This window comes from Bubalus bubalis, chromosome 12 (assembly GCF_019923935.1).
Source record: "Bubalus bubalis isolate 160015118507 breed Murrah chromosome 12, NDDB_SH_1, whole genome shotgun sequence".
NCBI classification, from domain to species: Eukaryota; Metazoa; Chordata; class Mammalia; order Artiodactyla; family Bovidae; genus Bubalus; species Bubalus bubalis.
The window spans coordinates 83,042,447-83,055,649 of record NC_059168.1 but is presented as its reverse complement, the minus strand read 5'-3'; positions in this window follow the sequence as shown (position 1 = coordinate 83,055,649).

The following is a 13,203-nucleotide window of genomic DNA, read 5'->3' as shown; positions in this document are numbered from 1 at the left end:
TGTTTGCTTAGATTATTTTTTTGCTTGTTCATGCCATTTTGAAAACATTTCTAAAAATGAAACTGCCAAGGTCAAATCCAATATAGTCTTCCCTCTGTTTCTGTTATTTATTTTTTTCTTACATAAAATATATGGCATGCCATGGAGTTTAAGCAGTTTACAATATCTGTAAACTCTGTGCCAGCTCTAAGTTATGATAGAAGGCATTATTTATAAAATAAAAATGTAATATTTGATACAGTCCTTGGAAGTCTAGTTCACTCCCTATTTCCGTTCGACAGAGAAGGAAGGAGACTCCTAGGTAAGCCGTGATCTACCCAGAGTTAAATGGCTAATTGGCACAGGTCAAGAATAACAGTGGGCTTTCCAGATGATGTTACTGGTAAAGAATCTGCCTGCCTATGCAGGAGTCACAAGAAATGCAGGTCTGATGCATAGGTCAGAAAGATCCCCTGGAGCAGGAAATGGCAACCCACTCCACTATTCTTGACTGGGAAATCCCACGGACAGAGGAGTGTGGCGGGCTACAGTCCATGGGGTCAGACACAACTGAGTGGCTGAGCACAGCACAGGAGGAGCAGGAATAAGAGCACAGGTATTCTAACTCCTGGGCTGGCACTTTCTTCATCCTGCACTTGAGGTTTCATGCTGTCAAATCCAAGCAGTACACACACTTGGGTGTGCACACACACAGGCAGACAACATGCACACATATACACACACATAATGTGTTTTCACTCTCTTTCTTTTTGAAGATTTCAAATAGTGATGCTTATCAGTATGTTAAATGCAAACTTAGAGATGTGAGTCACCTGTGCCCTGCTCTACTGAGGAGTTTAAAGGGACTAGGAAATTTGGACAACCTGATGTTCAAAATGAGAACTCAAGATCACCAGACTGACTACTCTAGACATCTGTAGCCCCAAACCTGAGTTCCTGGAATTTATGAAACCTGACAGAGAATGCAAAGAGTGACACTGGACCAATTTCCATGTCTCTTCCCCATTACCACTTTACACTGTCTTCACAATTTCCTTTATGAAATATAAAGATGATAATGGACACCTGGCTCCAAAGACTCTGAGTGCCTCCCATTTCCTAGATGAAAGCTAAGATCTTCAGCATGGAGTATAAGATGATCTTAGCCCCCTAGCCTGCCCCAGACATGGATCCTGCTCTCACCTGTTAAATCTCAGAGCTTCCCAGAAGATTGCATCTCATGAGCCCTGAAACAAGTTCCTCCAGTCCTTCCACCCAGATTCCTGGGCAAGTCTCCATGATGCTTCCTCTATAGCTTCTGATGTCTGTCTGAGAAGGAGTATTGACCTCCCTAACACCCCAGCTTGTACCACAGGTATGTACACAGATCTCTTTAATTCCCCATAATAGAACTCAGACCCAAGTTATGTCAAGAAGACATACTGAAGACCCCAGTATCTAACAAAGGAGAAAGGATAATTTGCATTTTCTAGAAGCTGTAAATAAAACCTGTTGACACAAATCCAACCTCAGAATACTCACTCAACTCCTGCCCCATTTCTTGTGAACTCTACCTTTACCCAAGACCTTTCAAGTCATCTCCACATATGTGAGTTTAGATTTCAAGTAGATATATGTCTCAATCAGCTTAAGCCACTCTAAAAAACACCATAGAACTTCCCAGGTGGCTCAGTGGTGATCCCTGGGTCAGGAAGATCCCCTGGAGGAGCTAATGGCAACACACTCCAGTATTCTTGCTTGGAAAATTCCGTGGATGGAGGCATCTGGCAGGCTACAGTCCATGAGGTTGCAAAGAATTGTACATGACTGAGCAACAGAGCACAGGAGAACACCATAAACTGGTGGCTTATAAACAGCAGACAGTTATTTCTCACAGTTCTGAAGGCTATGAAATCCAAGATCAGTGCATGGACCAATTCGGTACCTGATGAGGATTGCTTCTTGGTTCTTAGACAGCCATCTTCTCACTGTGTACTTACATAGTGGAAGGGGGGAGGGAGCCTTCTCTGGGCCCTTTTGTAAGGGCACTAATCCTGCTTATGGACTTCCCTGGTGGCTCAGATGGTAAAGCGTCTGCCTACAATGTGGGAGACCTGGGTTCAATCACTGGGTTGGGATGATCCCCTGGAGAAGGAAATGGCACCCCACTCCAGTACTCTTGCCTGGAAAATCCCATGGACGAAGGAGCCTGGTTGGCTACTGTCCATGGGGTCGCAAAGAGTCGGACACGACTGAGTGACTTTGCTCCACCCCTATGACCTAATCACTTCCCCAAGTCCCACCTCCTAATATCATCACCCTGGGACTATGATTTCAACATATGAATTTGGGGGGACACAGACTTTCAGTCTACGCTAAGAAGAAAATCTTCCTCTCCCTTACTACTAAGAACCACAGTATTTCTTGTTCAGGATGGCTGACAGTGGAATGATCCATTTCCTTCTGAGTAAGTCCTAGTCATAAGGTGAAATCTAACCACCATCCTCTCCTCCCATTGGAAAACTACACTTGCCTGTGGCTTATTCAGTTCCAGAAGCATGTCTCATTGGCCAAACTCCTGATGAGTTTCTGCAGCTGTCTTTCCTGCAGCCTCTCAGGTGTGTGACCTGAGCTTCCTTGTGCTCTGCAGGAAATAAATCTTGTCCATTCCCAAATTCTCACTTCACAGATGAGGAACATGAAGCAAGAAGGGACTTGCCCAAGGCACCCAGCAAGTCAACAGCAAATCTATGACTAGAACTCAGGTCACGCAATGTCCAGGCAAGTACTCTTTTTTTTAATATATTCTTGAAATCTCAATAATAAGACTTTTAATTTTGTATTTATATGGATACACATATGAGTTGTCAGCAAGTGAATGGATATGAAAACTCTGGGAAGTTGTATTCAACATATGAAAACCAATTCTGGGTCACAAAACTCCTTGGGGACCCATCATTCCTTAGCCACAAACATAATAACTGAAGTGGGAAGGTAAATTTCAACAGCAGAGGTACAATACACACTGTAATCAAGTTAGAAGATGTATGTAGAGGCTGTTAATAATTCATGTAAGATGCTGAATATTACTTTCCTCATTATAAATATTTAAGAGCATATGGTTTTTAATAGCACAAGATATTACACAGTGATCAACTTGTATAAATGGTTACATGAAGCCCAAGGAAAGATATCCCTTCCTGTACCTGGAATGATCACAAAAAATTACATTCTTAAATGGAAAAATAAAGTCCATAATGAAAGACCCCAGAGTTACAGTTTTAATTCACAATGACTCTTATCATCCCTTACCACAGAAATTCACAGACTCAGTCATACAAACATTTTTCCATGGGATCTCCAGGGATAGTTTCCTGCTTTGCTCTTTTAATGATGATTTTTTACATTTGCTTTTTCTTTACTAAATCTACTTCAGTTCAGTTCAGTCACTCAGTCATGTCCGACTCTTTGCGACCCCATGGACTGCAGCACACCAGGCTTCCCTGTACATCACCAACTTCTGGAGTTTACTTAAGCTCATGTCTATCGAGTTGGCGATGCCATCCAACCATCTCATTCTCTGTCAACTCTTCTCCACCCACCTTCAATCTTTCCCAGCATCACGGTCTTTTCAAATGAGTCAGTTCTTCATATCAGGTGGCCAAAGTAATGGAGTTTCAGCTTTGGCATCAGTCCTCCCAATGAATATTCACGACTGATTTCCTTTAGGATGGACTGGTTGGATCTCCTTGCAGTCCAAGGGGCTCTCAAGAGTCTTCTCCAACACCACAGTTCTACTTAGTTAATTTTTTTATAATCGAGTGCAATTGCTTTACATTGTTGTGTTAGTTTCTGCTATACAATGACGTAAATCAGCTATGCGTATACATACATCCCCTCACTCTTGAACCTCCCCCTGAGCCTCCCACCCATCTAGGTTATCACAAAGCACCAAGCTAGATTCCCTGTGCTATACAGCAGCTTCCCACTAGCTAGCTCTTTTACAAATGGTATGTGATTATATGTCCATACTACTCTCAATTTGTTCCTCCCTCCTCTTGCCTCTCTGTGCTTTCTGTATAATTAAACCTTTTTTTTTGAGCCAAATTTTTGTGTTTTCCTTGCTGATAAAAGGATTGCCTATCTCAGCCAGGCCTGTAAACCATAAATATCTAGATTAATTCCCAGCTGACCATTAACATGAAGGCTTTGCCTTTAAAATACTAGCATTACAAGAATGTAAGTGGCTCTGTGTAAGCAACTTGAAATGGATTCTTCTTTATCTTATGTTGAACTGCTTCCAAAGCTAAGAAGGTTCTTTTGGAGTCTCCTGCATGCATACAGTTTGTCCAGAGCCTCTCAGAAGCAGCTGGTCTTCCCTGGTGTCAAGTTATCCTGAACATGACCCCTGGCCAAGGGCACGAGTTTCAGAGATCCAGACTGTGGGTTCAGCCCACAGATTCCATCAGTGAATGGTTTAGGGGAATGAGCCTGCGGCAGGGTATTTGGGTTATCTACCCATATCTGGTTCCTGCCTCTTTCCCTCAGAGCAGAATTCCCCTCTATCCCAGTAATCACCCCTCTCCCACCCACACACCTCAGCAGAAGGAAAGCCCACCCCAAACCCAGGAGGGGTTCCTGCATGACTGCTCCAGAAATGGACATGAGACTCAACACAGACCAATTTTACTTCAGGAAAAGGGTATGGTGGAATTTCTAGAAAAGGTTTTCCTTGTTCTGGGAAATATGCAGAAGGGATCATCCGTTCTGTTTCTAGACATTGTCATCCATGAGGGCCAAACTGCTGAGAACAGGCTCAGAAACAGACCAACTCAAAGTGAAGGGCAGTGCCAAGGGAAGCAGAATGGAGCTGGAATCCATGGTTATATCAATTCTGAAATGTGTGTTTCCTCTGGACTTCCAGATATGCAAAGCTATCAAGTTATTTAAATTAAGTTGAATTTTGCAGTGCTTTCATCCAAGAGCATTCTAAATATTAAAGGGAACTTTACCATTTAAGGGAATAAAACCCCTCACTGTGTTTTCTAATATATAGAAAAACTAAGTGGAAGTAAATAGTTGAAATGTGCAGTCTCTAGGAATCAGATTTAATCAAGACTTAGGAAGAATGATATTGACCCGTACAGAGGAGGGGGGGAAAGGTTTTAGATCTTTCCTTCAGAAGAACTGCTATGGAGAGTACACCAAAAATGAAGAATGACACCTTGATTGAGCTGGAGGAAGAGAGGGATTTCCTCTGGAGAAAGGCGGTGAGCTTCAAAGCCTGGCTGAACAGACATGAAAAGGGAGAATAAACATGTCTGGACAACACTTCTTTTAAGAGAGGAAAGGGGGCCTTTCAACCATTACTCCATCAGCATGGGAGACAGATCCAGGAAGACCCAGCAGAGGAAAGGCTGTTTAGAGTTGAAGGGGTAAATCAATCACACTTCTCTCCCCTTCTGAGTTCCAACTGAAATGTGAATCAGTTCAGGATAAAAGAAAAAAAAAACAATGTGTATCAGTTCAGGATACATATATTAGAGTTAGTACTAGAGGCTCTGGGTTGGAGAACATAGTTTTAATCTTGGCCATACACAGCTTTTCTATATCCCTACCCCCAAACCCCAGTAGTCATGTATGGATATGAAAGCTGGACCATAAAGAAGGCTGAGCACTGAAGAACTGAATCTTTTGAATTGTGGTGCTGGAGAAGACTCTTGAGAGTCCTTTGGACAGCAAGGAGATCAAACCAGTCAATCCTAAAAGAAACCATCCCTGAATAGTCATTGGAAGGACTGATGCTGAAGCTCTGATACTTTGGCTCTGTGATGTGAAGAGCCAACTCATTGGAAAAGACCCTGATGCTGGGAAAGATTGAAGACAAGAGGAGAGGGGATGACAGAGGATGAATTGATTGGATGGTGTCACCAACTTAATGGACATGAGTTTGAGCAAACTGCAGGAGACAGTGAAGGACAGGGAAGCCTGGCCTGCTGCAGTTCATGGGGTCACAAAGAGTTGGACATCACTTAGTGACTGAACAACAACAACCACCCCATACCCCACCACTCTACCTCTAAGTCGTCATGCATATGTGCTCAGTCGTGTCTGATTCTTTGCAATCCTTTGGACTGTAGCCCCCCAGGCTCCTCTGTTCATGGAATTTTTATGGCAAGAACACTGGAATAGGCTGTCATTTCCTCCTCCAAATGATCTTCCCAACCCAGGGATCAAATACGAGTCTCCTGATGCTCCTGCAATACATGTGGATTCTTTACCTGCTGAGTCATTGGAGAAGCCACTGGGATTCCACCTCTAAGTAATTGACTGTATCTGCCCAGGTAGAAGCAGAGCAGTGAGATCTATCCAGGCATGCTTCTCTTGTTTCATCCTCCCCCCTACCCCGTTCCAGGGACAGAATCTGCCTGTTGAAAGGCTCCTTCCATGGAAGAACAGAGGGAAAACTTACATTCATTGCTATCAAGGCAGCACCTCAAGGATGAATAAGGCCTGGATATCGGGAGCAGTGTTATTTATTATTCTAACCTTGCTTAAATGAGAAAGACAGACAAAGATGTCAGACTCCCAATATTCCACTCTAAATCACTCTTCTACTGCTGCAAGGTATACAGGGATGACAAGAGAGCTATAAGTGCTATTCCAACATTGCCTCTGGGAGTCAGCACTCCCTCATGGACACAGGAGGGCAGGGGGATAATTTCCCCTAACAGGAGACAAGAATCAAGGAGCACAATGGAGTGACTCTACTGCAGAGGGAGCCCATCCAGTGTGCTGAAAAGAGATGCCTCTTAGAGCCGTATAAGAAGGTCCATCATAAGGACAACTGGACAACCCACCCTTTACTACTAGGGGAGCTATGTCACATGGAGCTGGGAACAATGGAACAAATTTCAGTAAAAAGATGGGCAAGATCAGTGCAGAAAATCTCAGATGTCATTAGGTATATTTCACGATAACAAGATTAATGCCCCCTCCCTCTCCTTAGGTGGGATTGCACTCCCTATACCTGCCTCTAAAGGACAACTCCAAGATATGTACATATATATACTCTTGAAATGGTATGGTTCAAAACACTAGGTATACCTAAAAGTTATAAAACTCTTCAGATGAAACAAATGTGAGAACCAGGTAGAACCTAAGAGAAGGAAGTAAAGTCTTTTAGACAGGGAAGCAGCACAACCATAGCACACCACTATGGTATGGGGTTGCAGATGGATTGGGGCAATGCAATGCAGAAAGAGGAGCAAAACATGAAGAGTTGAGGTGGGGTAGATACAGAACCTGGCCCTTTTCCCATGCAAGCCTGCTCAAAACAGGGCAGAGCCTAGTCCCCAGACAAACCTACATCAGTTCAGAATTGGGGACAGAGGAATGCCCAGGACTCACAGAGAAGGTGGGGATTTAGGGATTCAGATGTTTAAAAGTACTGAATGAGCCTTAAGTGGGGGTGTGTGCAAGAGGACTTACAGAAGTATTTAAGTCCCGATGATGGGGGAGAGGGGACTACCCAAGGGAATGTCCGCACTTTTTCAGGAAGCTAGGAATGTTTCAGGAAGCTAGGAATGTTATTCTCTGAAAGAGCAGGCTGTCTAGGATAGGTAGATTTTACTCCAGGTACTTTTCCTCCTCAAACCCTTGATGAGTCGCTTCTTCCTCTTACATTTGCCCTACATGCAAGATGATCTCTGGACTCCTGACACAACTAGGATGACATCCAGCAGGGTTGAAACATGCCATTGTTTCGTTGTGTTGTTTGTGTTGTCTCTGGATAATATTCTTCCCCTGCTGCTGCTAAGTCACTTCGGTCGTGTCTGACTCCGTGTGACCCCATAGACGCCAACCCACCAGGCTCCCCCATCCCTGGGATTCTCCAGGCAAGAACACTGGAGTGGGTTGCCATTTCCTTCTCCAATGCATGAAAGTGAAAAGCGAAAGTGAAGTCACTCAGTCATGTCCGACTCTTAGTGACCCCATGGACTGCAGCCCACCAGGCTCCTCCGTCCATGGGATTTTCCAGACAAGAGTACTGGAGTGGGGTGCCATTGCCTTCTCCGATTCTTCCCCTAGATGCTGCTAAATCTTTGCTGTGGTGTCTGGCTGGCAGAAGCTATGTAGGTCTAGTTTTATTCCATATTTCATTTCAGAAACATAATCTTGCTTGAGATTGCTTCTAAAAGTGTTGAGAGTGTTGCCTTTTTTGAATATTCTCTAAATATTGTGGGTGTGGGTTGTTGTGATAATTTTATCACACTGTATCACTTATAGACTGTTCAAAAGACAGGGGATTGTTCAGGAATTTAGGAGGTACTGAAAGAATTACACTCACACACTCATTCCAATGGAAGAAATGCAGGTTGAAGCTACTGTAGGGACCCAATTCTACCCAAACATCCAAGTGAGACCACCACTGCCCTAAACTACATTGAGGAGAATAGGGTTTTGGACATGAATGCCTTTGAACTTTAACTTCTGAGCCTCAATGTCATCACCTGTGAAAGAAGGCTAGTCATAGCCTAGCTCATGTTACTGTAAGGTGAAGGAGAGATAATATTTTCAAATCATATAGTGTGATAGTTGCTCAGTCATGTCTGACTCTTTGCAACCCCATGGACTGTAACCTGCCAGTCTCCACTGTCCACAGAATTCTCCAGGCTAAGCATATAACTGGTGCATGGAAAATAACAGGTCTTCTAAAATAAGTGTTGTTATTTAGCTCAGGTCTCAAATGTCAATAATCTAATGTTTGAATAAGCCTGGTCACAATTGCCAATGAAGAAACATCTTTTCCTTCATCCCTAATGGGGGAAGAGAAAATCCAGAGATGGCTAATTCAAACCTATAATGACTTGTTCAGCAAATATTTATCCAGTGAATACTGTGTCCCAAGCACTATTATAAAAACAGGGACTAGTGGTGAAGAAGTGTTCTCTCTAGGCCATAGGATGGAGCCTCAGCAACTTACTTTTTCCCCACCCCCTCTAGACGGCAAACTTTTTAAGGGTAGGGGGGTAAAATTATTGCTCTCATATTCACTTCATATTCACTAGACAGAGAAAAGAAACTATTGATGCTAGTTGAGTTACCTTGAGTTGAGCAGAGAGAAAGGAGCCTTAGTAAGTCATACAGGATACTCATAAAATTGCAGAACTGAAAGAACCCAGCTAGGATGCACAGACAGCCCTGGCAAGAGAGACTTCCAAATAAGCTTTCAAGGTAGCCTCTCCTCCCACTGCTTAGACACATCTCTGTCACATGGCCTTCCCTGAGCTCTCCTGCACTGGGCCTGCAATGATTTTATCCAACTTCTTTGGCATTGCCAACCATGCACTTCACCCCCTCTTACCTCTCAACAAGTAGTAGCTTCCCAAATGTTTATTGGGCGCCTACTGTGTGTCAGGGGTTTCCCTGTGGCTCAGTGACAAAGAATCTGCCTGCCAATACAGAAAACATGGGTTCAATTCCCAGGTTGGGAAGATCCCCCGGCATAGGAAATGGCAACCCACTCTAGTATTCTTGTCTAGAAATTTTCATGGACAGAGGAGCCTGGTGGGCCGTAGTCCCTGGAGTTGCAAAAGAGTCAGACACAACCTAAATGACTAAACAACAACAACACCGTGTGCCAGGCCCCATGCAAGTGCCTTCTTATGGCCACCTTTCTTAAATCATCATTGCAAATCCATGATACAGGTATTGTGCAAATACGGAAATAGATCCAGAAAGGATAAGGGCTACACTCAGGGTCACAGGGTCAGGCGGATGATGTTTTTTTGTATTTACTGACTCAACAGTGATGAGACTCCTCCTTCCCAGACTCAGAACACAACTGGTTAAACTGGTTTTCAAACCAAAGAGTGGAAAGAGCAGATTTGCCCAGGTGATTGATCATAAGTCTCAACCCTCAGGGTACTGGGCTAACCAGATAACCAAGAAAACAGGCATGCTCTTAACATTTCAGCAAAGCTATGACCAGAGGGCCAGAAGGTGACAATTATTTATCACTGACTATAAACTGGGTTCAATATTTTCATATAGTGTTACATACGTGCCAAATATTCCTACAGCAAAGGGGGTTAGAGCAACATGTGATAAAAACAAAAATCGTTGTCCTCAAGGAGGACAGGGGAGGCAAGCAGTCAAACAAGTTATGTGTTCATTTACATAAACACACACACACACATACACCTACATATTGGAGTATTTAGTGGATAATAACACTGCGGATGGAAGAAAGCATCAGGAAGGGAGATAAGAAGGCTCAGGTGGTATACTTTCTATGTTCATCAACATAGAAATGACCTCCAACTCCCCACCTGTAAATGACCGCTGACCTCCGACTCCCCACCTGTAAATCAAAGGGCAGATACCAAGTGCCTTTCATCATTGGCATTCTTTTACACTATAACACACTCCATCTGTGTATAAAATAGCTCATCTGTAAATGTTTTCAAAAGACAGTCTCTTGTGAGTGAGCTGCTTCCCCATCATCCTTGAACTCACTTTGCAGGTCACTTCTCCCCTTAGTGGCTATTGACATCCTTTCCTTCTTGATGGCACTAGTCACAGCTGCAGTTTTATACTTGTATGACTAATTAATCACAGTTGAGGGATGGATAAAAAGGATGTGGCACATACATACAATGGAATATTCAGTTCAGTTGCTAAGTCGTGTCCAACTCTTTGTGACCCCATGAATTGCAGCACGCCAGGCCTCCCTGTCCATCACCAACTCCCAGAGTTCACTCAGACTCACGTCCATTGAGTCAGTGATGCCATCCAGCCATCTCATCCTCTGTTGTCCCCTTCTCCTCCTGCCCCCAGTCCCTCCCAGCATCAGAGTATTTTCCAATGAGTCAACTCTGCATGAGGTGGCCAAAGTACTGGAGTTTCAGCTTTAGCATCATTCCTTCCAATGAACACCCAGGACTGATCTCCTTTAGAATGAACTGGTTGGATCTCTTTGCAATCCAAGGGACTCGCAAGAGCCTTCTCCAACACCACAGTTCAAAAGCATCAATTCTTTGGTGCTCAGCTTTCTTCACAGTCCAACTCTCACATCCATACATGACTATTGGAAAAACCATAGCCTTGACTAGACGGACCTTTGTTGGCAAAGTAATGTCTCTGCTTTTGAATATGCTGTCTAGGTTGGTCATAACTTTCCTTCCAAGAGTAAGGGTCTTTTAATTTCATGGCTGCAATCACCATCTTCAGTGATTTTGGAGCCCAAAAAAATAAAGTCTGACACTGTTTCCACTGTTTCCCCATCTATTTCCCATGAAGTAATGGGACCAGATGCCATGATCTTCGTTTTCTGAATGTTGAGCTTTAAGCCAACTTTTTCACTCTCCTCTTTCACTTTCATCAAGAGGCTTTTTAGTTCCTCTTCACTTTCTGCCATAAGGGTGGTGTCATCTGCATATCTGAGGTTACTGATATTTCTCCTGGCAATCTTGATTCCAGCTTGTGCTTCTTCCAGCCCAGTGTTTCTCATGATGTACTCTGCATATAAGTTAAATAAGCAGGGTGACAATATACAGCCTTGACATACTCCTTTTCCTATTTGGAACCAGTCCGTTGTTTCATGTCCAGTTCTAACTGTTGCTTCCTGACCTGCATATAGGTTTCTCAAGAAGCCAATCAGGTGGTCTGGTATTCCCATCTCTTGAAGAATTTTCCACAGTTTATTGTGATCCACACAGTCAAAGGCTTTAGCATAGTCAATAAAGCAGAAGTAGATGTTTTTCTGGAACTCTCTTGCTTTTTCCATGATCCAGCGGATGTTGGCAATTTGATCTCTGTTTCCTCTGCCTTTTCTCAAACCAGCTTAAACATCAGGAAGTTCACGGTTCACATATTGCTGAAGCCTGGCTTGGAGAATTTTGAGCATTACTTTATTAGCGTGTGAGATGAGTGCAATTGTGTGGTAGTTTGAGCATTCTTTGGCATTGCCTTTCTTTGGGATTGGAATGAAAACTGGGGTGCAATGGAATATTCAGTTCAGTTCAGTTCAGTCACTCAGTCGTGTCCGACTCTGCGACCCCATGAATCTCAGCACACCAGGCCTCCCTGTCCATCACCAACTCCCGGAGTTCACTCAGACTCACATCCATCGAGTCAAAAAACAACAAAATTATGCCACCTTCAGCAACGTGGATGGACCTAGAGAATGTCATGCTGAGTAAAGTGAATCAGACATAGAAAGATAACTATCAGAAGATATTGCTTATGTGTAGAATCTAAAAAAGTACAATATATAAACTTGTTTACAGAACAGAAGTAGAGTCACAGATTTAGAAAACAAACTTATGGTCACCAGGAGATAAAGAGGGGAGGGATCAACTGGGAGACTGAGGTTGCCGTATACACACTATATAAAATACAGAACTAATAAAAAAAAAAAAAAACCCTGCTTGTATTCTACTCAATACTCTAATGGCCTACATGGGAAAAGAATCTAAAAAAAAAGAGTGGATATATGTATAACTGATCATTTTGCTGTACACCTTAAACTAACACAACATTGTAAATCAACTATATTCCAATAACATTTTTTAATGAATAATTTTTAAAAAATTAATTAAGTCTGTTACCCCAACTGAATGTCTGCTTATATTCAGTACCTTACTCTAATGGTTGACACAGAACTTAGTCTAATGCAAGCACAAGTAAGCTAGGGCCAAGTACATGCTCAACAGAATAATGGTGGAGTGAGTGAACGAATGAATATGCTCTATTTTATCTTCACCAATTCAATTCTACAGACCACTGATGTTTTTCTTTCCTTCAGGATTCCTTCTTTAAGCTTTTCACTGATGCTTTCCAAAGCTCTCTTTTCATAATGCATGCTGTCAAACCCAGAGCATCTAGGTACATATTCATTCATTCTCTAGACAGTAACATCTGGTTTACACATGATAGAATGTGTGAGCTGAGATGGAGGAAATGAATTTGCATAGCACAAATTCTGAAGATTTTTCCTTGCAGGGAACAGAATGGCACCTGAGCATGCACGCTTACATACACACACACACACCCCTTCTCTGATTTACAAAAAGACGAGTGAGTGAAGATGCCAGATTTACATCCTGCCTTAGGCACTGGGCTCTCCTTTCATGGCCTCTGGGCATCTCCCTGTGGGCTTCCCTACACAGAGTCTATAATCCTAAGTAAGGGGCTGTCCTGAAATGAAGACAGCCCAGC